The sequence below is a fragment of the Periplaneta americana genome, chromosome 11, assembly GCF_040183065.1.
Source record: "Periplaneta americana isolate PAMFEO1 chromosome 11, P.americana_PAMFEO1_priV1, whole genome shotgun sequence".
Taxonomy (NCBI): domain Eukaryota; kingdom Metazoa; phylum Arthropoda; class Insecta; order Blattodea; family Blattidae; genus Periplaneta; species Periplaneta americana.
The window spans coordinates 81,788,944-81,813,786 of NC_091127.1; the positions used below are offsets into that span (position 1 = coordinate 81,788,944).

General features: G+C 33.3%; 2 long non-coding RNA genes across 2 annotated transcripts in view; one reads left to right on the forward strand and one right to left on the reverse strand.

Annotated features, from left to right (window-relative positions):
- Positions 1–11,588, reverse strand: part of LOC138709154 (uncharacterized) — a 45,795-nt gene extending 34,207 nt beyond the window's left edge. The window contains exons 1-2 of the long non-coding RNA XR_011334850.1: positions 11,222–11,588; positions 6,995–7,049 (exon numbers count right to left, since the gene is read on the reverse strand). This is a non-coding gene — a long non-coding RNA (uncharacterized lncRNA). The remainder of the gene's footprint in view (positions 1–6,994; positions 7,050–11,221) is intronic.
- The window catches only part of LOC138709153 (uncharacterized), a 30,795-nt gene continuing 10,927 nt past the window's right edge, over positions 4,976–24,843 (forward strand). The window contains exons 1-4 of the long non-coding RNA XR_011334849.1: positions 4,976–5,332; positions 7,729–7,917; positions 13,336–13,480; positions 19,440–19,617. This is a non-coding gene — a long non-coding RNA (uncharacterized lncRNA). The remainder of the gene's footprint in view (positions 5,333–7,728; positions 7,918–13,335; positions 13,481–19,439; positions 19,618–24,843) is intronic.

The following is a 24,843-nucleotide window of genomic DNA, read 5'->3' on the forward strand; positions in this document are numbered from 1 at the left end:
GAGAAATGGCACACATTTGCTTCTGATAAGGCACAAAAGAGAAAAATGGAAGAAGAGGCAAGAGAAGAAAGGAAGTGGACAAGAGAAGAAAGGAAACAAATAAATGAAAGAAAAAAAAACAGAGAGAAGAGTTGTTAATGAGAAAGACCAAAACAAGAGAAACGAAACAGACAAGGAAAAAGTGAAAACTGTGAAAATGTGTTGTTCAATCACTAATAAGCAAGTATTCAATAACCGTGCAGTAGACTGTCAAACACTAATAAGTGTGTGGTCAATAACCGTACAGTAGATGGTCAATCACTAGTAAGTGTGGTCAATAACTGTGCAGTAGAAGGTCAATAACTGTAAAAGTGGACTTGTGTTTATTTAAATTACATTTACATTAAAATTATATATTTTTTCTTTTATTTATTGATTCTGATTTGTTTCTGAATCTTCACTTGACCCAATGTCTTTAAAATTACCTCAATAAATTATCACTGTTTTGCACTATCTCATTATTTTATGATTCATTGGCTTAAATGGTCAACCACTATACAGTTTACCCTATATTTAAATTCTTTAACACATAAAACTCTGCTCTCTAGTTATCACTAGCTGTGTTAAATTAAATTCAAATTATAGGTGGCTTTTACAAATCTTTGAGAACTTTCGAAACAATTCCAGAAATCTACATGTAATTCACTGATTCGATTATACTGAAGAACAAAAAGGATTTTTTTTGTCTCAGAAAGAAAAATATAGTACTTTTTCTCCTGAATTCAAATATATTTCCCCCATCACGCAAGGTTTCCGAGAGACAGGCGTTAATAATTTCAAACACTTAAATATTTTCTACATTCTTAACTACACAATATTCAAACATTCTGACTCATCTACAAAGTAATAAATGACGATTTCTTTCTGCTATATTTCGCCTGTGGAGCTTCCTTTTTGATGGTCCAAAAATAATAATTGACCAGCATATTAGGATTCTATTTGCCTTGATATCTCTTTTCCATAGCTGAAATCTCCTGATGAAAGTGTTCCCCATGCTCATCGCTCACTGCACCGAGATTTTCTAGGAAGAAACCTAGGTGCGAGAGCAGGAAATGTACTTTTTGATATGTTACAATCCAAATGTTTATAAGAGCGTTGACAATATCCAGGTAATTTTCCATCTTTTGATTTCCTAAAAATCTGTGAGTAACTTTTTTGAATGCTTACCAAGCTGCTTTCTCCAGTGGATTCAATAGTTCCTCAAACTTTTCATCATGCATTAGTGATCGTATTTGTGCATCCAAAAATCTCTCTTCTTTAATTTTTGCTTCACTAATTTTAGGAAACTTCTGTTTTAAGTACATGAAACCACGAGTATTGTTTGTCCATGGCTTTGACGAAATTCTTCATTAATTCTAGTTTGATATGTAACGGAGGTAGATACATATTTTTAGGATTACACAATGCGTCATGTTTCACATTTTTCTGTCTAGGAATGAATGATTCGTCTTTAGGCCATTCTTTTCCAATGTAATGGTTCTTTCTGTCCCTACTATCCCAGTGACACAAAAAACGACAATAGGCCTACTGGTATTTTGTGTAACCAAGCTGCAGACCAAGAATAAGTGCAGTTACCTTCAAATCACCACAAATATTCTATTCATACACTGCATATTGAAGCTTTTCCAATATCAATTTTAAGTTTTCATATGTTTCTTTCATACTAGCAGAGTGAGCCACAAGTACTGATGGGAATTTATTACCATTATACAGACCACAGCTTTTAAACTAAGTTTAGAGGAATCAATGAACAAGCGCCATTCTGTTGGGTTATGTTCAATACCAGATGTCTCCACAAGAGAAGAAATATCATTACAAAACACTAAGCCATTTTCTTCAGAAAAGTAGTCTTTAAATTGAGAATGACGATTATGATACATACATATCTTTGTATTATTTTGAAGAAGATTCCATCCTTTTAGCTGGGAAGCAAGCATTTCAGACTGTGTTTTGGATGACTTTAAATCTCGTATGATATCGTTCAGATCTTCTTGATTCAATAAATGAGGCTCAGCTGAATAGCTTTGTTCAAAGTTGTATCACCAAACTCTGTTTCTTTTTCTTCTTTACTTCCATCAGAATCTGAGCTCTATTCATCTGATGTCACATGTTCTGGAGGCTTTGGTATGGGCAGTTCTTTGCAGTGTGGAACAGGTCTCAATGCAGATTGCAAGTTAGGGTACACCACTGTATGTTTTGATTTTGACGTAATCCCTTTAATGTTTGTTAAGCAGAAATAACAGTCAGAGGAGTGATCTTTGGGTTCCCTCCAAATCATAGGGATAGCAAATGGCATGTGATGTGTGCCATTCTTCCATACAATGAGAAGCCTAGAACGCGATAAACAACAGTTATGTGGGGCCCAGACCCTTGTTTGGTCCCCCACTTTATACCCAAAATAAAGTTCATAAAATTTTTTCACTAATGTAGTAAGATTTCGCATTGGGACTTGAGTGTCACTTCACCACATATATAACAAAAGTTGTTAGAATGATTTAAACAAACTCTAGGCATTTTGTAACTAACGACTAATTAAAAGAAATAAATTTGTAAATATGTAATACACAATAATTCAAACACACAAAACACTCACAATGACGTGTTTACTGGTTCACTGGTATCTCACAACTGGCATCGTTCTGATGAATGCATGCTACACTAGTTCACGTTTGTGCATGTACACGTCTGTGGATGTGTATTGAGCAGGCAGTGATCTGTACATGTCTCTATATGTCTGAACCTGTACAACAGTAGCAACGGTACCATTGGTTCCATCATATTTATAATGCCCTAGGAGCTTTTATTTGACAATGACAAATTGACGAAAAAACGTTTATTTTACAGAATTGAAGTTGAAATAAAAAAAACTGTGGGTGATGGAGAAATTCCTAATACATATTTGAAAACATGATAAAAAACTGCATTAAGTACAACTATTGGTACTCGTGAGACAGAAATCATGTTGACCAGTATCGAAGTTTCTTGCAGTATTGTAGGTTTGCAGAGAAATCTACTTGTGACAGAGAAAGTTTTCAGAAAAAGTGAACTCTAAATGTTTCATAGAATCCACTCATTTAGGAGTAACACTAATTTAATTGCGTCAGTCTACATCATGGGACACCCCACTTTATTTTTGTTCCAAAGTGAGCCAATTTACGGCATTTGTAGACCTTAAAACTTCACCATTGTCGATTAAAATTTTAGCATTTATTATTTCACATATCTGAAGTTTTCTAAGAATAACGAGCTTATGCAGTGGAAAGACATTGACGCCGAGAAAGACATGCAGTCCATGGAGTTGGACCTTTTAACTAACCCAGTGGAACATCTGGCTACATCAAGATACCAGATAATGGAATGGGATACCCCAATGGAATCAATGATGGTGGACTAAACGTTTCGCCAACAAGATAAGTCCTTGCAGCTTTGATCTTCTTTATTAGGTCAAATAATTATTGAATTGGCATGGACTAATACTCCAGCAGTATTCCAGGTCCGCATTGCAGTAGCAGAAACTAAGGGTTTAAGATTATTTACCTCTAGAAATATAAGGCTTTTGCGTTGAGAAATATTCATGGTTAAATTATTGCATTTTCATAATGTCTTGAGTGGACAATTCTCTTTAATTCTTGAAATTAGTTTGTAGAGATTTTTTGATAGCTTGCATGTTTGAATGTGTGGAAATATGTAGCTTTTAGCGACGATAAAATATTATGTTCTTCCATATAGAGTTTTGTGTCTTTTGGGGTTTAGGCAACACCAGCTGTTACAAACCACGTACAAAAGTATCAACCACAGATCTACGAGTATGTACAGATACGGAAAAAAAATTTGGAGCTCCCTTATTGTATGTTTTGCTTACAACACACTGCGCATGTTCATTAAACAAGAGCCCCTCTGTATATGCTACTTGTGGTCAGTCTTGCGAAATTGTTGTTTACATACAGGTGGACTCCCATCAAGACTCGTTTCATGAAAGAATTTCGATAAGAGTAAGTACTCAGTGCAAATGGGAATGCATAGCGTTTCTTTTTTATTACGATTTCGTTGAGGTGGGCAGTTCATTCTTTGTAGCAAGTTTTTGTGTAACTTTAATGGATCAGTCCTGGAAATGAAAACTGCTGTTACGGTACTTTAACTATGCTTTTTCTGGTGTGCACAATAAATACAGAAAGGCAAGAGAAAAATTATTCCAATATTCATGTTAAATAGTGTAACATACACAAATTTACAATATGAATAATGAATACTAACGTTGGGCAATTCTGCAAACCATAGCTTATGGAGAGAGTTGTCTGAGCGGTAGTTTTGTGGTGTGCTGACCATCATGGAGACTTGCAATGTGTAGGCCTATCTGTCTTAGTATCAGTCCAAAGATAAGTGCATAGCGCATAAAATAATCTCCACACACAATTTTTCATTCACGTCAAATGTGAACTCTGGTAGACATATTTTCACTCAGGGATATCAAGACTCTTTTTTCAGAATTCTGTCAATTCTATAATTATTACTTTTATAAATCATATTCAGTTCACGATTTTTCCTTTGTATTTGTTTCACAACTTCTCTTATTACTGCATAAATTAAAAATAATGAAGTGTTGGTTTGTTTAACTTCATCTTATTCCTGTTTCACATCTAAGTATTGCACAAACTAAAAATTAATTAATAGTATTTGTGAATTTAAAAATGGTGTTGTTCTAATAATCTTTTTATTAATGTAGACAGAACTTCACGTTTATTTCTTGGTAATAATGTTTATTTTACATATCTAGTATTTCAATGATATAACTTCAAGACTGACTTTCTTGGTGTCATGTTCGATAAGTATCTTAGTTATCTTTTCACATTGATGACCTTTATAATGCTTTAGACTCAACAAGGGGGGCAAAGACTAATTGGGATTTTCCAGTCTGTGATTGGATCAAAAACCCTGATGGAACTGATATTTAACCCTTGCGGTAAATTTCGGTGAAGTCCAGAGGGCCTAATTAGTCAAATCCACTCTCCTCACCTCCACGCTGGGGCCCCCTGGGATCTTTTAAGATGCGAAAGAGAGAGTGGTGTGCGGAAAGCAATGGGAAGCTACCGCATTTATCTGTCCCAAGAAGAATATGATAAAAATGGCATGATGAATCTTTCCCCGGTAAAAGATTCTGGACGTAAACTATCCCCCCATTCGGATGTCTGGGAGGGGGATACTGGGGAAGGTCACTTCATGACGCAATGCAGCAACAGAGAGAAGTAAAGAAGATCGACTACAACGTGGTATGTGAAGACTCCAGTTCTACCAGGTAAGTTGGAAAACTTGAAGGAAGCATTGATCAGAAACAGAATGGATGTGATGGGAATATCAGAAGTGAGGTGGGAAAATAGTGGTGAGTTGATGAGTGATAAATAGGGCTCGGAAGTTGATAAAATATCATATTTTTTCTTAGAATCACAGACAATGCAGGATACAATATAAACTCGTTTCACTTCGAAACGAACCAATATACTCTACTTTAATTTGCATTTATTTGCATTTTTGGTCATTTTTTTAGGAAATGTTCTACTTTTTGTTGCATTATTGCCCAATTATTTTGAACGGAAATTTTTTATGGTGTAATCATAGTCTACATTCCAGAACCTACTACAGATTACATCGTGCAGGAATTTGCCTTATAGTTGCAACAACCTTAACTTCTGATCACATGTGTAACATGATTGTCCCCCATTCATTGCAACAGAACAAGTACTACAGCCGCAGTGCTTGCAGTCAGCATAAATACAGTATTGATAGAGAAAGTGCTGCTTCTATAGCAGTTTCTCAAGACTTGCTGGCTGATCCTCAAATTAAGAGATGTCAATGTGAGGTTTTCTCTGCAGTTTTCTCTCAACCCATGTAGACCAAATGTTGTGTCTTTTTCGCACTTGTTCCTGGACTTATTTAGCTGGCATTATCACCGTCATTTCATTCAGACAGTAGATAATAATAGCAGTTGATAAAGAGTCGTAAATTAATGCATGAGAAAAGATTACTAGCACATGGGTTCAAAAGTGAAAAATTACTTCATCATTATTGATTTACTGCATTTGTTAAAAGATTTCAGTATTCTATTAGTGTATAAAGTTGACAGTTTCTAATAACACTGTAGGAAGAAGATGACTGTTTGTACAACAAAAATGCACTTATAATATATCACATAAGTATTTTGGCATAATACTTAATGTGTTTGAAATTTGTTCCAATAAACATAACAAGCATTTTTTGAATACTTCCTCCATTAAACATACAAATGTGACCAACATGCTGTCATTTTTAGCACTAAACATCATTACACCGTAATCATTATTGTGGAATAATTTACATATGGTACTTCAGAAGAATGGTCTCCAATTGGGACCACATTTCTAATTTCATGTTTGCACTTACCGACGCTGTGATGTAGTGAATATCATTTTGATTACTTTCACACAATTGCACTGATGAATTTTCATATATTTTAATACATCAATATATTTCTGACACAACCTCAAAATTAACCAACAGAAAGTACACAAACCTTGCATTGACATTAATGATTCACCTGTTATCTTTTTTAAAGTATCTATGTTACACGGTTCATCAAATGAATTAATTTCGTCTATTTTTAACCACTTAATTTCTTGCTGCTCAAATCTCTGAATATACTTCTGCCACCTATTAGCAGGGTCCATTCTTGTTGAGGAATAAGATTATCTAATCATTCCTGTAAACCTGGAAATATCCTTGTTTTAAGAGACATCTATTTTGGGGCTATTCTTGCACATTTCCTTCTCTGTCCCTAAAAACATGTACTATATACAAATCCTTTACTTAACACACAACTGAATGCTTTGTTGGCGTGAAGACATTTCGTGGTATACGAGTAGCTTCTAGCCACATAACATCCTTTTCAGTTGGAAATTTGAGAACTGTAACATAACACACTCACTTAAAGCACTCTGGTAATTGTTGGTATACACAGGAACACAACGTTTAGGAGTCATCTGTAAATAAAAGAATATGGTTAAATTAATTTCAATTTTTAATAAAAGTCTAAACTTCTTTATTTCAGTCCCTGAATTTATTTTTCTTAGGGGTTATACCTATATTAGAAATAACCGTTACTACATGCTTCATCTTTTGATTCCTTTTCAGATTTTACTTTTATGATTCACTTATTGTTAATAGTTTGGTGACGTACATGTTGTCATGCTACTGTCCATCCAAGTGGTTATGTCACACGGTCGTCAAAACAGGGGAAATCACATGACAGATACTTACTTAATGGTGTCCTTTTCTTTATATTATTTTAAACAGCTGTATCTATACCCCAACTCTGGCTACTAGCAACAGGCATCTATAATGAATGCCGATCAAAATACTCGTGAAAAACAACTGAATAGACTACAGTGGACTATAGTGGACTTTATGTTGTCAGCAAACAGCTGGATACATTAAGAAGATTGATTAAACAGTTGTATAATATTATGTAAACTTCCAATTCCATACAGCAAATGTTTGTAGAGAAGAACCTAACAGCTCAGCCACTATTCCTTACAGAGAGGACAGGAGAAACGAGTGGGGCTACATAACCATTCGGCTGGACAGTACCTAGTTATTCTCTTCATAGTTAACAATCAGTGTATTACGAAGATTTCAGTTCAGAATTACACTCTCTTTTAGCTCGACATTATACAACTGGCAAGCTGCCAAAGCCTATGATGGTAGATGCTGCCACCCAGACCTCGAGCAGTGACCACTTCGAAGAATGCAGCAGACTGTATGCCAAGTGGGAGGAGGAAGTCAGACAGGAGGAGCTGTGGCATCTGAGGATTTTGGAGGATCGTCTTGTCCAATACAATATGTGCACAGGTACAGTAACTGTTTACATCCTGAAGTAGTGGCACTTTCAGCTATGCACAAGCAGAATCCCAGAGTACCTCAATCAACTAGTCGCCCACCATTGTTATTCCATTTCAACATACTTGGGATAGGAACATTTAAAGTAAAACTCAATTTAGGCCATGGCTCTTAAAATTAAAAATATTTGATTCTGATTTAGGCTACACTCATTCCCTTTACAAATATATATATATATATATGGCAAATAGCAAGTGCTGTAATAAAAATGGCTGATTTGTTTGCATATCCAGCGCAAAAGGGTTGCGGTACTCTGGATATCCACGGACTCTGTGAACAAGTTCAGGAGACTTGAATTCTTACTGGTAGCGAATAATAATAATAATAATAATAATAATAATAATAATAATAATAATAATATTTGATCAGAAACCAGTGTACAAGGCCTGGATATGACATCGTCAGGTTCGATAGTATACACACGCACACATACACTCACACATGCACAAATAAACTTAGCACAAATAAATATAGACAAGTAAACAAATAATTATAAGCAAATAAACATACATAGTCAAATAAACAAACATTGAGAAATAAACAAAATAAACACTGAGAGATAAACAGAGTATGCTGTAGGTTAAAACATTTATATAGGGACAAAAGATATAATTAAAATACAAAGAGACAAATTAAAATATAAAGAAAGAGTTATATTTCTAAAATACAATATTTACATCACACTCCATGAATTCACTCACTGAATTGAAAGGTCTGTTCAGCAACCATCTATGTATGCAGGACTTAAACCTATTTATTGGTAACTTTCTCGCCTCCAATGGTAGCTTATTAAATATATTTATGCCATTAAAAAAGCAGGTATTTGAGCTCACACTCAATCTGCACCTTGTGTAATCTAATTTATCTTTATTTCTAGTATTGAAGGAATGTATATCTGATCTAGTCTGATAAAAATCAATGTTGGATCTAAGGAATATCAAGGTTCTGTAAATGAATAGGTTGTAAACTGACATTACCTTTAACTCTGGAAATAGTGGTCTACATGATTCCTTGGTATTTTTATTGAATATTACTCTCAGCGCTCTTTTTTGTAGTAATAAGATGCTATTGACTCCTGTTGCACTTCCCCATATATGAATTCCATAGTTAATGTGAGATTCAAACAGTGCAAAATATACCTGTCTGAGAGCTTCTGTTGAAACCAATGGTCTTAACTTCCTAAAAACAAAAATTACCTTCGACAATTTAGTACATATACTTTCTATGTGTTTGTGCCATCCTAATTTTGGATCCAAATAAAAACCTAACAGTTTAACATAAGATATTTCATTATCTAGTGTGTTGGGGAGGCCTAAGATTAGTTTCTGGGTTTTTTCTTCATTAAGCACTAACTTGTTTGAGTGAAACCATTGCTTAGCTATGTTAAGATTATTAATCTGTGACAACTTTAACTGGTTAAGATCTGAGTGAGATGTTATTAAGGTGGGATCATCTGCATACATGATTAGATCTTGAGGCAGACTGAATGGTAAATCATTTATTAATACAAGAAAGAGAAAAGGGCCTAATATGCTGCCTTGAGGAACTCCATTAGTGACATGTCTCACATCAGAGAGCTTATTTGATATATTAACAATTTGTCTTCTATTTTTTAAATAAGATCTGATAAGGTTTCAACTTTCTCCTCTAATACCATAGTGTTGCAACTTAGCTATTAAAAGATCGTGGGATATGCAATCAAATGCTTTAGTAAGATCACACAGTGTTAAAGAGACACATTTTTTGTTTTCAAATGCTGTAATGATTTATTTGACCAGGTATTCCAGGGCTAATACTGTAGATTTATTCTTTTGGAAACCGAACTGCCTAGGTGAGATAAGTTGTTGTTGGACGAACCATTCATTCGTTTGCTTGTATAGGAGAGATTCAATAATTTTTGAGAAACTTGGGACAAGGCTAATAGGTCTGTAGCTGGACACTGCATTTATATCACCTCGTTTGAATATGGGTATTACTTTAGAAAGTTTCAAGCAATCTGGAAAGGACTTTTCATGGATGCACATATTGATTAAAAGAGTTAATGGTATGACAATTAAATTCACTATTTTTTTAATGAAGAAGTTAGAGAAGCCGAAAATATCAGAGCTATGAGAGGAAGAGAGTTCAGCAGCTGCTTTCAAAACGTCATCTTCTGTCACACTACACCAAGTAAATTCTCCTTCAGGAGCAGTGCTGATAGGCTGATAGGGCATTTATCCAGTGGATTCACTTGTTGACTTTGTCTCAGTTTGTAGAACTTGTTCTTAAATATTTGAAGTTAAAACAAATTAGATTCTTGTCAGAAAGGAAGAACATTAATTCAACATTTTAACACGAAATTCTCTAGCTTTTTAGTATGACAGTAAATATAATCATATCATATCATATTATTAAATCATAGTTTCTTATCCAAGTGTGCAGGCAGTCAAAACAGGAATACAAAATCGACGGCCCAGCTTGAAAGGAAAACTACTCAAAATTTAAATTTTGAGAAATCTGCATTTTGAAGCTTTATGTTGCTGTGAAAAATCAAAGGATCGTTTAACTTACGTAATCCGAATTCAATTAATCATGTTTTATATGTGCATGAACTCTAAACTTCAGTTTTCTCAAAATTTTAAGTTTTGAATTGTTTCCCTTTTGAACTGGCCCATCGATATTACTATGTTTGCAGGCTTGAAACTGATCTGTAATTACTTTGGCAGTTATATACCAATATCCTTTTCCCTTTGAATGCTAATACCCCGTACACAATTATGAACCATACTCTTCAAAAACATAATTTAAATGAATACATTTTCAATTACAAAATACATTATTAAGCACATAAATAAGATAGCGTAAAGGTTGGTAATATCGTAATATGAGTAATATCTTGATAGTTTTTATGAGAATTTATTATAATTTTATTTATCGAGACAAAAATCGGTTTTTTGTGACAACATATTAAGGACAAGTTTGTGGACAAGTTGCTACATAATATCAGTCCTTTTCTTGCTCCGTAAAACTGTGATAAGCTATCAAACACAGTATCACGATATTACTCATATCAAAGTATTACCAACCTTTACCCTACTTCGCTTTCCTCCCTTAATACTCCTCCAAAAAATTTTTATTCCATTTGAATGAAATATATTATTTTTTTTTCATTGAAAGTATTGACAATTCATAGGGAATGGAATATTTGCGAACATGTATTTCGCGAATTTTGGAAAGAAATATTTGTCAACATATAATTACAGTTAAATATACCTACATCCTTCAGTCCATTTATATCTGATTTGAACTCGTGAAACATCGCGAAATCCGTATCAAGTCGCGAATTTCTTACGTTTTTGCGAAAAGACGCTATTTTTTTAAGCAATTAGCGGATTATGTGCGTGAATTTTCAATTTTTAATATTTTTGTACTACAATCGATATTCGATAGCTGTAACTTAGATAAGGTCGATACTTATGGTCGCTAGCACAGTCTAATATATACAGTCGCGCAACTCATACGTATAAAATATGCCAACATTTGACAGCTGGCGCGACAGTAGCCCTCTAACAGCAGGCAAGTTAGAAGTATGCACACGACGTATGATAACACATCAGAAAACGGTTTTTTCGTAATTTATTTTATGCTATACAGTAAGTGTATATGGTTCTTATTAATTTTACTTTAGAATTCTAGAATAATTTCACATGCAGTTAATCTACAAGTTTCAGAAGCTGGGAATAAAATTCTTTCTGCTCCTTACAACTGAATCATGACCCTGATCACGTATCATGGTTTGAAATAATATAATTGTTCCTACGTGGACGGTTAATTGAATTCATTCCTAAATATATTTATGAATCATTGGAACTCTACATTTCCTGTGAGAAGAGTCAAAATTAGTACCTTCAAAATTGTAGGGCATATCTCGTAGGGTACATCGTGTGGTGAACTCCTCTCCCTATTTTCTGAGAAATTAACTATTTTCCATACCGCAAATTGGGGTAAACTCGGCCGCTGAGGTAAACTTGAAAATAAAAAAGGGGAGGATTTAAACCTTAATATGACAGACATTGATTTATGAAGTTCATTATTTGTCCATTTCTTAAGAACCGATATTTCCTTTATTATTTTGAGTCACAAATAGTGCTGATATTATGGTTTAAATTTTTATGGCAAGTTTACCACATTTTACATTACATTTCCAGTTTTCACTCATAAGCTTAATTTTAACTTATCCTACCTATATAATACGTAATTTACATGCACTTACTGTTAATATGACGTAGGTGAGAACGAATAAATGAACACACAATTTTGTTGAAAAAATTGTAACTTCAATTAACTCAGAAAATGTAGGCCTAATTTTATTTTCAGTGCAGAAGTGGTGTAAGTAAAAAAATGGATAATGAGGGTTAAAGTAAACATTCTGTAAAATACAGCACAAAGTAGCAGTTAATATTGAATTTATTTAAACTATTAATAGTCAGTGAATAGCATGAAGGATATATTAATTGCTACTTTGCGCTGTATTTTACAGAATTGTTACTTTAAACCTCATTACCTAATTTTGACTTACATCACTTCTGCTCTGAACAGCTCAAATAATAATCACTGGGAATGTAAAATCAACACCAATAATAGTCATGCAAATTATTACAGAAAAGATTGCTTTTTATTTCTTGAGAACTTTATATGTCTGCCACATGAATCTACACCAACACATCAGAAATTTATTGACACAGTCTGGATTTATTCAAGAAGTGAATATTTTGCAAAAGGATTACAATGCTCCATGAATTCTTGAAAAATTAACACCATGCGCCCTACTTGAATGCAATATAACATTCAACTTTTTAAAAATATAAAGAAAAAAACACGAATACAAAAATTATGGAATTACTTGCATTAAAAACTGTAGATACATTATCCAAAATCGGAATGGTTACACATTTACACATATGATTTCTGCAAAAAAAATAATATACTATAACAGGTATTTACTTTGTTTTTATTTAAACTCTCCTTCCTGACATACAAATAGGTAACTGATAACTAATAAATGTTTTATAGAAAACAATACGTAGGCTACCTACAACATGGATTATTGTTTATGACTGAGTTATGATTTTCTCTTGGTCTTTAGGGAATCTGAAGAACGACAAATTCGGAGATTTAAACTTGTTGTTACTGCAATTTTCGTCATTGCACACATTGCCTTTATTCCGACGCATGATTAAAATGTTATTATAACATCTCGCATCCCTTTAAAGCATGTGCTGGCTGAACGAGACTATATCAACCCTATGACCAGCGCCTTGCCACTTGCGTCTAGAGCCTAACCTATCAAAAGCTTCCACTTGAGTAAGTAGTTAGAATTTCATTCGCCAGGTGACGCGACGTAGTTGCCTAAGCAACAAACAAACAAACATGGCATATGAAGAGTCAGCCCTGGAGTCCATTCACAACGTGTTTGAAGATAACAGTGATGCTGGCAAAGATTATCAACCCAATTATGGTGATCTGACTTCATCAGGTAAGTTATTTTTGTAATAAGTATATTTTAATGGATGATTTCTTATTTTTAATTGTATTTTTTTGCGAAGTTTATATAATGTGACGCTTAGGCAAGTTTGTCTCTTACATTTTTTCAAAACCCATAAGAAATGCAGAGGGTTAGGCACTATTTTTGATGGATATTTTCGTTTATATTTTCAATTAATATTTTATAATGTAAGCAAGTTTAGCTCTATTTGCATGCGTATGAAACATAATTAAAGGTAGTATTTTACGAAATCAAATCTATTAAAATCCCTTGATGAGGTTGGTTAGGCAAGTTTAGTGCTAAGTACGAATAATTGTTGTTGTTTGGCTAAAATTTACAGCTTATGTCACCACAGGTACCATTTTATTTTGTCATCTTTGATGATTATGGAGTTCGGAATGGCATGCCTTCTCAGTCATATCAACAATTTTCTCCCACAGACAACCAAAGTTCTTACACTCTATAGTGACAGCTGTGGAGGGCAGAATCGTAATATTAAAACAGCTCTCTTCTTATCTTACGCATTGCAAAACCATCCAACCCTTGAAATGATCTATCAAAAATTTTTCATTCCTGGCCACAGTTTTGTTATCTGTGACATAGACTTTGGAGTCATCGAGAGGTCTAAACACTATCACAAGAAGTATATGTTCCTGAAAAGTGGGAAAGAGTAATAGCTGATGTGAAGAAAATAAATCCAAAATTTCAGGTCCATCGTATGACTAGCGAACTATTCTATAGTTGAGATACTTTAGAAAATGAAATAACAAACAGAAAGATATCATCAGAAAATAAACAAAAAGTGGAATGGCTCAAGATTCGATGGTTACAGTTTCGGAAAGATGAACCCAAGAAACTTTTCTACAAAACATACAGTGTGTCTCACTGCATAGATTTTGATGTGGTCGATATAGCACGGAAAGGGATCTGAGGGCGCCCATCGCAAAACTTTTCTCAGAAATTGAACCTCCTGTATTCCAGAGGTCGGCCAATCACGAAAGAGAAGAAGAAAGATTTAATGTCACTACTCAAATATATCCCTCCAATTTACCACGATTATTACCGAAGTCTGAAAGTAGAAGGAGAAGGTTTCAACAATCCAGACATGGAAGCAACTGACGGGGATAATGAATAAAGAGTTCCATATTTTTCTTTGTGTTCCAAAGATTTATAGTTTGTAACTTTGTTAATTAGTCCAATAAATCGGTCATCATACCACTGACCTGCAATGATTTTAATGTCTTATACTTTTGAACCTAACTTGCATATCACACTTATTTGGGTTTCATATTCTTTTTATGAGGGCCAAACTTGCCTAACATAGCCTATGCCACATGTTTGGGCTTGAAATATAATTTGTTTTAGGGCTAAACTTGCCTATCATTCGTTTTACAGTTAACACATTTCTGGGTTAATGATATGTTTCAACTTACTTTTTTACATGGACTAGATACATATTAGATTACGGTAAAAGAGAAATAATTTTCTTTTGACATGTGATTATTTAAAAAAAATGACGTCCAAATTTAGACTTGAATAACTCTTTTCAGTGTAATTGTGATTTAGGCAAGTCTGGCACTGAGCCACTCAATTGTTGTTAAATTTAACTTGTGTTAGGTGATTAGCATAAGTATTAAATGTTGTATATCTGTATATATTGTATCATTATATTACAGAACAACTATTTAATTACTTGTTAACATATTTATTATGAGGCTTATAATTTATTGTGTCAATTTCTCCAGGAATTTTTGAGGCAAACATAAATAACAAAAAATATGAAGACTTACCTAGTTAATACTGCTTCATCCATGATTTTAAACATGTGAGTACATTCACATGCTCCGAATTAAGTGCCGCTCTATGTTTAGTAACAATGTTTCCTGCATCACTAAACACGAAAAAACTTTTTTTCTGTCAAGCACTTCTCCACGATCGTTTAATTTAAATCCTAACATTTCACCAAGTTTACCTCTCAAATTCTCATATGACATAATGGAGTTTACACTTTTCACAAACCACAGAAAACTGATTTTTTTTTCTTTATCAAACTAAACACACAACCTTCATATACCAACTCAGTACAGAAACTGCAACTGCAAAAGTACAGCGGTCGAAACAGAAGACTGGCCTCTGTTGTAATCGAATTACCAGATTTTAAAAAGAGAAGAAGGTAGTTATGCTGTCACTTGCACACAGTGTAGACATGGCTATTTTGAAATGGATGAGAGAGACGAAGCCCAGAAAAGTATGTATTTCATATGCTAGGAAGATGAGCTGACAACAAGTTGGAAGTTTTCTTGGAAAACCATAAAACTTAATAAGGGTTTCGCATTGTGTTTCAACTTTCAATAGAGGTAGACTAGGTCACTGTCCTCATATTTCCATCTCTTTCTGAAGTGTTTGTGCAAAGATTTTCCCTACGCTACCTGCTTTGCAATAAAAAAATAACAGTATTATTGTGCTTTTTAAGTAAGCAATTTCCGAGAGAGGAATATCGATTAAATATTTTTGATTGATTAATCTTACAACAGAAATTGATCAATTAATCGATTAGATTAATCGATTAAATCCCACAACACTAATTTTAAACCCATATAGTGACTAAACAATGAACAAATGCATTTGCTGACTGAATTTGGAACATGTGGACAGTACAGCGAAGGCAAACCAGTCATTTGGTTTGCTTTGTATGTGATCCATTGCTTGTCAGTACATCAAAGGAAATTGGTATTCGCTGTGGATGGGATTTGTCACTTTTTCGTAATTTGTTGTAGCAGCAGACCGCAGTGGTTAATATACTTAATTTCACCAACCAGTACTAGTATATCAAAACTGGAATGGATTGAAGAAGATGCCATCAACAAAGGGCCGTATTTGCGCATGGATTAACATGAGCCATGGCTCTGGATGGCAAATTTTTGGGATTAGTACCATACTCAAGCTGTGAAAATTTAAGAAATTTTATATACATGTGCATTTATGACAAACATTTTACATTAATTTTTATATATCCGAACAATAGGTATTTTTATACTATATGCAAACAGGATGTAATTAATTAACTAATTAATAAGAGGTAGTAAGGTTATCTGATTATAATATACCAGTCAAGGCTTTATTTCACATGTGCATCACATAATTAAAGCTTGTAAGTCACTTAATTTTACATGGCAGCTCATAACATCTCAAAGCAAAATAATACCTGTTCTATGCAAAAATTGGCAACTTACTGGTTAACTACCTGAAATTTTATTATTATTATTATTATTATTATTATTATTATTATTATTATTATTATTATCAGTTGAAATGAACCAGTACACAAGTAATTTGGACTAACGAGAAGAACGAAAGAGGACAGTGGACATATTTCAACTTTGCAGAGGGAAGCGACGAGAAGGCAACAGAGAGTCGACATTAGCTACATAAACGGAGGGAAGGAGCAGAAGAAAATCATCCCAACTTCAAGGACGGAACACATGATTGTCGCAGATAAACACATGGTAACAGGAGTGTTTAGTAATGAGTTCAGGAACCCACATATTGACGTATGAGGAAGTGTAAAGATGGTGACACAGCAAGGAGAAGAAAACAGTAACGTGATCGTGCAGTGTAAGCGGATTCCTAATCTCCAAACGATGGCGGTAAGGTTAGCACACTCCAGAAGCAATGCTGACAATAACGGAACAAACAACACGGGCGCTAGAAAAAAGGCGAGGGGTGATAAAAAGAGAAACCAAGAGTCGGGAAGTGATAGGGAAGGAAATAGTGTAAAGAATAAGGGTGCAAGTGTAAGTGGAAATCTAGTATGTGAAAGTGAAAGTGTGGGGGGGGGGGAAATAAAAGAGGAATAGAAGAAGAAATAAATAGAAAGAAAGACAAAGACAGAAATAAGGCAGAGACGAACAGTAATGAAAGGTCAGAACTTGCGACAGTTGAGGATTTAGCAGAGATATTTGATATGTGTAAAAAAAAATTGGGGATGTGATCAAAAAGTGCAAATAAATTGAAAGTGGAAAGTGGAAAAAATCGAGAAGTATAGGGGAGAGAGAAAGTGTATAAGCAGATGTGCAGAATAAAATATAAGTATTTATAGGAAGTGAGAATAGTGACAATGGATTAGGTGTAAGCAGAATAGTGAGAAAGTGCAAGTGAGCACAAATAGGAATGAGTGAAAATAGTGAGAAAGTGTTAAGAGAAGTGGACAAGTGACAGCATAAAATTAATACTAACATTTGAACGTTGGAACAGTAAATGAATAAAAGGTCAAAGAACAAATAGGACAAATAATTCAATATGATAATTTATAGAGAAAAATTGAAATTGAGATTTTAGTGAATAGTAGTTAGAGGAAAAGGGGGGTGTGGAAGGAGTATACAATATTAGATATATTAGGATTAATGAACAAATAGAGAATATCAATTGAAATGTAGGGGAGATTGACCAAGGAACAAAAAAGGTACATAGTGTAATTGGGAATGTTTGTATAGACGTGTACTGCAAATAATGTGTTATTGTAATAATATGTTAATGGTGGCACCAGATACAGAAATGTGAGGTACACCATTACATGTAAAGAAGTGCTGTGAAGAAATATATATCATATATCATATAGTACACGAGTTATATGTTTAAAATAACTGTCTGCAGTTGTTAAATTATGAAGTTTTAAGTTATTAGTATTATTAAGTTCGGATATGAAAAGAATTGAGGCTGAATATAGAAAACAGTGAAAACTTAAAATAATTAGAAAAGAAACAAAAAGTGCTTATGTAGTAAGACACACAAAATCGAGTTGTTCAAAATGAAACTGAGGTATTCTTTCGAAAACTGATGTGACTACATCGTCACTGTTATGTAATACATCTTCTAAACTAACAATAAGTACGATAATGAAAATGAAATGAATGGCAGTATTGATCAGCACCCATGTAATTAAAATAATGACTGATGAGTATGGAAATGAAATAAGTAAAATTAGATCCAGCATTCTGAGCAATAAATGAAGTAACTAGAGACTATTTCACTAGTCAAGAAGTGAAACAATAGGCCCATCTAGAAGATTTCAGATCCAACAAAAAGCAGGGCGGTGATCACTGAATGTACTGTAATACATTATTGACATTTAAAGTTATATTCAATTTTATTTCTTTTGTATTATTTTCCCTTTTTTACTAATTAATTTCATTTGAATATTGATTATTCGATTCTCTGTCTTCATTTTGACTAATTTTCATATATTTTTATTTATGTAGAGGGGGCAACATTTCTTTAGTTGCCTGAGGTGGCAAAAATTATAAATACAGTCCCACATCAACCTCATTGAATTATATCGGGACCAGGAAATTTTTGGAAAAATCATGGAACTCGGCTGTTTGGAAACTTTGAATAAATACATAAAACTTGTATACGAATCCTCTGTTGCCAGATATTGAAGTGTTAGTGCCAATCTTTCATGAACAGGTATTGCTTCTCACTAGTCTGTCTTTCTTGCAAAGTGTTAGCCTATTTTGCATAGTAACATTTCAAAGTCTGTTGCTGAAATTCGACAGAAGTTTTAAAACTATCTCACTGAATTTAACGTAAGTAATTAAACAAGTCAATGCTTCTATTCTATACCAATTGCGACTTTTGTATAGTGGAATCTGTCACAATCACCCTTTATTTTTCAACTTTATTTTTGTTAGACAGCCCATAATAACTGCTGCACTTACTATAATAAATTGTCTACCATTATTGCGAATAACCAGCAAACACAAATGGTCCTGACCATTTGCTGATTATTTGTATCTTGCTCCAAACAGTGAAAGTGCACTTCATCACTTGTTCATTGTTTGTTCCTATGTGTGTACGCACCTTTATTGATGTCACTAATGAGGTTCAGACCTGTCTTCTGACAGTTGATAAACAAACAAATGTAAAGTAAAATATTGATGTTTGCATTAAGGAACGCACTCGGGACAATTCTAAAGAGGCAGAAAGCTTCCCTGAACAGTTCAATACTCGCAGTGCAGAATATGTGGAAGAAATCTTGTCACCTCACTTTGGTGGCATATTGCAATTTGTGAAGGAAGGTGAAGTGCTGGTTGACAAGGGACAAGCAGATGAACTGAAAAATCATGAAAGTGAGTATCTTTGTTGCATATCATTTAATTTTGTTACTGACACTACAGATATTAGATACTTTCAACATGTTGTTACGGCTGGTTCTACCGGTCATCAGTTTTGTTATGATCAGTTCTGACACCAAAATTATTGTGGCTCTACTTGGATAATCAGAAAGGTAATGGTTGAGCTATTATCTTAGATTGGTACTGCATTTACAAGTCAGGATCTTATAAAGTACCTGACAATGGCGCTGTCATCAACTATCTTGAATTTGAAAGGCATATTGGTCCGACAAGTTAACAAATTTAAAGAAACAAATATCAAAAGTCCTTCAATAACTGTCTATTCAAAAATACAAAATATTACATAGGTTACATGAACATATTTTGACTAGCGCTTTCGCTATTATAATAGCATCTTCAGGTCAGACTTGCGTGATATTAAGCTTTTCATATAAAAACATAGATGGACAAGTAAAGTCGAAATGTGTTAAGGTACATGACGTGAAGATATAAAAATACAATGGTAAGAAAAGTAAAATTTGACTTATGAACAGTCTTCACTAAAATTTATTATTGATTTTTGCAGATTTTACAATGTGCTGCCACGTCGTGATGACTGATGCAAAACAATATTTTAATTTGTTATTCTTTTAACTGTCTGTGTCTCTATTTTAAGCTGCATATATATCTTGCAGACCTCAATTTTTTAAACAAATTTTGATCTATAAGCTGCACACATGTCAAATACTTTTATGTATTAATTTTTAAGACCTCATGAAGGTTTTACTGTCATATATATATATATATATATATATATTAGACTGTTCATAAGTCAAATTTTACTTTTCTTACCATTGTATTTTTATATCTTCACGTCATGTACCTTAACACATTTCGACTTTACTTGTCCATCTATGTCTTTATATGAAAAGCTTAATATCACGCAAGTCTGACCTGAAGATGCTATTATAATAGCGAAAGCGCTAGTCAGAATATGTTCATGTAACCTATGTAATATTTTGTATTTTTGAATAGACAGTTATTGAAGGACTTTTGATATTTGTTTCTTTAAATTTTGTAACGCCATTCAGGCAAAAATGTTTCACTCTTGCTTGAATATAAAGACTAAATTATATAATACAATAGCAAATATTAAGTTTAATAAACAATGTTTAGCTCACAGAGTGATTCCTAAATATGCTACTATTCATATAAAAGCTAACAACTTTGCTTCTAAAAGAACAAAAGAGCAAGCACAAGTATTACGTATTAATAATGAAATTAAATTCTTATATCGTAAGAAAGAGTACTTGAATAGAAAGCTATATCAAACACACCTTGCAGCTGCACAATATTTTGGACCCATAAGGGACCTTATTCAATACCACCTTTCTGAAAAACTTGAGATCATTATGGCAAAAAAGCATGACGTTTTACGTAATAAGCTGGATTCGTTGTTAAAACAAAATGAAGTTGTTCACAATGTGAGTACCCATACGGCACAAAGAACCATTAATCTTTCGCAATGTAGCTATCTCTACTGATGAATTGGACATTCTTAACAAAGGTTACAAGTTTAATTACCCTCCACACAATTTGGACAATACTATTGATAATTTGATCATAGAGACTGAACATGTTATTCAAAATTGTGAACATAATTGTAAAGACTATCTGAGATACCATACTTCTAAGATTATTCAGAATTACCAAAATGATCCCAACACAAAACGACAATTTAAAGAAGCCAAATTAACCCATCAGAAAATTACTGCACTTAATAAAAAACTCAAACATAATAATTTGCTCCACACTAAAGCTGATAAGGGCAATGCCGTTGTGATCATGGAAAAACCTGATTACGTTAATAAAACATATGAATTCATCGCTAAAAATAATATCAAAGAAATTAATTCTAACCCCATTGATAAACTTCAGAAATCTATAAAATCAGCCATAAAATCTGCTCCGGATATCATAAATGAGAAAGATGCACACAAATATATTGCTAAAAATCCTAGTTTACCAACCCTTAAAGCTTTACCTAAAACCCATAAAAAGGATTTATCTATGCGTCCGGTTGTCAATAGCGTAAATTCACCTAACCACAAAATTAATAAATTTTTGTTGAAATATTTGAAACAAATACTTAAGATGGATAATAGATATTCTTATAATAATTCCCAACAATTTATTGAAAGATTACAACGCTTAAGTATTAATAAATCCACTAAACTTGTCTCTCTGGACATCGAAAATTTATATACCAACATTCCACTTGATGAAACTTTAAAGATAATTTCAGAGAAATTGCGCAAACTTAACACCGATGAAAAAATCATCAATCAACTAATGCAGTTGCTTTCTATTTGCACTAAACAAAATTACTTCCGTTTCGACAATAAATATTTCTTACAAACTCGAGGTGTAGCAATGGGTGACTCTCTTTCCGGTTTTTTAGCCGACGTATTTCTACAGAGCTTGGAAGACAAACATATCGAAAAACTTGCTGCTAAACATAACATCATTTCTTACAACAGATATGTTGATGACACCTTGTTAGTTTTTGAGAGTCATGCTGACACCCATGAAGGTATCTTGCAATCTTTCAATAGTTTACATCCTAACTTAAAATTTACCATAGAACTTGAATGTAACAAATCTATAAATTTCTTAGACTTGAAAATTATCAGAAAACATAAAAGTTTCGATTATGATATACCCACAAACACTACCCATACTATTCACTGTCAGTCCAGCCATCCCCAGTCTCATAAGCATTGTACTTTCGTTTTCTTAATTGATAGATTGCTGAATGTCCCCCTTTCCAAGAAAAACTATTTAAAAGAATATAAATATGTAGTAGGACTTGCAATAGAAAATGGATTCAGTAAAAAATTGATAGATAAACTTCTTTCTAAAAGAAAATCTCTTTTAAACAAGAGTTCAGATATTACGCTCACTCCCTTGACTGATACTAAAAAATCTAAATATTGGAACACAATGTCTTTTTATAATAATGTATCATACAAGTTGCATAATTTTTTCAAAGAAGAAAATGTAAAGGTCTCTTTTAGAACAGGTAATAAACTTAATAATGTTATTTCAAACAATATTTGTAACTTTGATAAATATGCCAGTGGTGGAGTGTACAGCTGTCAAAAAAAAAAGTGGCCGCACTCGTGAACAGCGAATATTTTCAAAGTCCACTTCGGGTCGCGGCGATGTTACACGATGCATGTGCTTGTACAAGCAGTTCCGGAACTATGAAAGTGTTCCATATCTGCTCCTCGCAGACCAGCGGTAGAGTGCTTGTTTAATGATTCAAAGGTTCTGGGTTCGCGCCTTCTTCAAGCTTTCATTTTATTTTTTAATCGTTCTTTAGCGATGTAAATGATATTCAAATTATCATTTATATCCAGTTATCGTTCTTGATGGATATCACGTTATTTATATTTTGTTATCGTTCTTTAGAGATATGAATAAAATTCAAGTCATCATTTGTATTCTGTTATCGTTTTATAACGATATGAATAATAATTTTTACTATTGTAGCTACAGTATCTCCAATGGGGGTTAGCCCTATTTTACACATGTATGTTAGGGCTGTAGTTTCATACACAAAAAAAGATAAGCATAAAGAGAGATGGAAAAGAAAATTAAATTAGCTTACGCGATGTAAACAAAACATAAACAATCCGTAAATTAGGCATTGCGATTGCAAAACAAATATCAGTTATCAATTTGAAACATACAAAAACATTAACAACACACATACGTAACACTTCTATAACACAAATATGCAGCTTTCCGTACCATATATCATAAATTAATACACAATAGTCACACAAACACAATCAAACTATAATTACGACATTGCGACGACATCAAGCATCCCATAACTGACTCACATACATAACAAATCAAGCATCCGTTGCAACACATACACTTCAATATAGTAACCACACTTTTAAAAGTTACCAATTTGGCTCCAAGAAGAATAAATAGGACATTGTTACTAATTACTATTCTTCTACAATTTCTTAAATACATCTGTAATAAATCTGTGAAATTCCGATATGAATAATATTCACGTTTTTTACATTGTTATCGTTCTTTAGCGATATAAATAATATTCAAGTTATCATTTATATTGTTTTCCTTCATTAGCATTATAAAATAATATTCAAGTTATTTGTATTGTTATTGTTCTTTTGCAATATAAATAATCTGTATTTTATGTAGGTAATTATTATAACACAAATAAACATCTTTCTTTGTAAAATAGGTTATTTTATTTAGATAATTAAATACATATTATATAATATCTTATATTAATTAAACAAACCGATATTTATCATTTATATTGTGTTATCGTTCTTTAGTGATACTGTATAAATAATATTCAAGTTATTCATATTGTAATCGTTCTTTAGCGATATAAATAACATAAATTTAATATTAGGTTCGGAAAAATCCAGTTGCATAATACTGCTATTAGTTTTTCTTTTTGTATTATTACATTATACTGTCTTGAACCACAATAAAATGAAAAGGAGTAACGAGGAATTGAACCTGAGACGTTGACATCTAAATTCCGACGTTCGTCCGCTGAGCTACGAGAGCAAAAGTGTGGAAACATTTTCGGAAAAATTGGCCCAATCACACTCTAAGATTTTCTGATGATTCGTAGAAGCTAGTCCAGGATACGGGGGACAAAGGCTAATTGAGATTTCCCGATCTCTGATAGGGTCAAACATCCTGATAGAATTAATATTTAACCCTTGCCGTGACTTTCGGTGAAGTCCGGAGGGCCCAATTAGTCAAATCCACTCTCCTCATCTCCACGCTTGGGCCCCCTGGAATTTAATAAGATGCGAAAGAGATAGTGGTGTGCGGAAAGCAACGGGATGTTACCGCATTTAGGCCTATCCTTCCCAAGAAAAACTGCAAACATGAACAAAGGAAGCTTTAAATAGAAGAAGAAGGATCTTCTGCGGACCTCTGGAAAAAGAACTAAGGAAGAGACTAGTGAAGTGCTTTGTGTGGAGTGTGGCATTGTATGGGGAAGGAACATGGACATTACGACGAAATGAAGAGAAACGAATTGAAGCATTTGAAATGTGGATGTAGAGAAGAACGGTGCGTGTGAAGTGGACAGATAGAATAAGAAATAAAATTGTGTTTGAAAAAGTGAGTGAAGAAAGAATGATGCTGAAACTGATTAGAAAGATAAAAAGT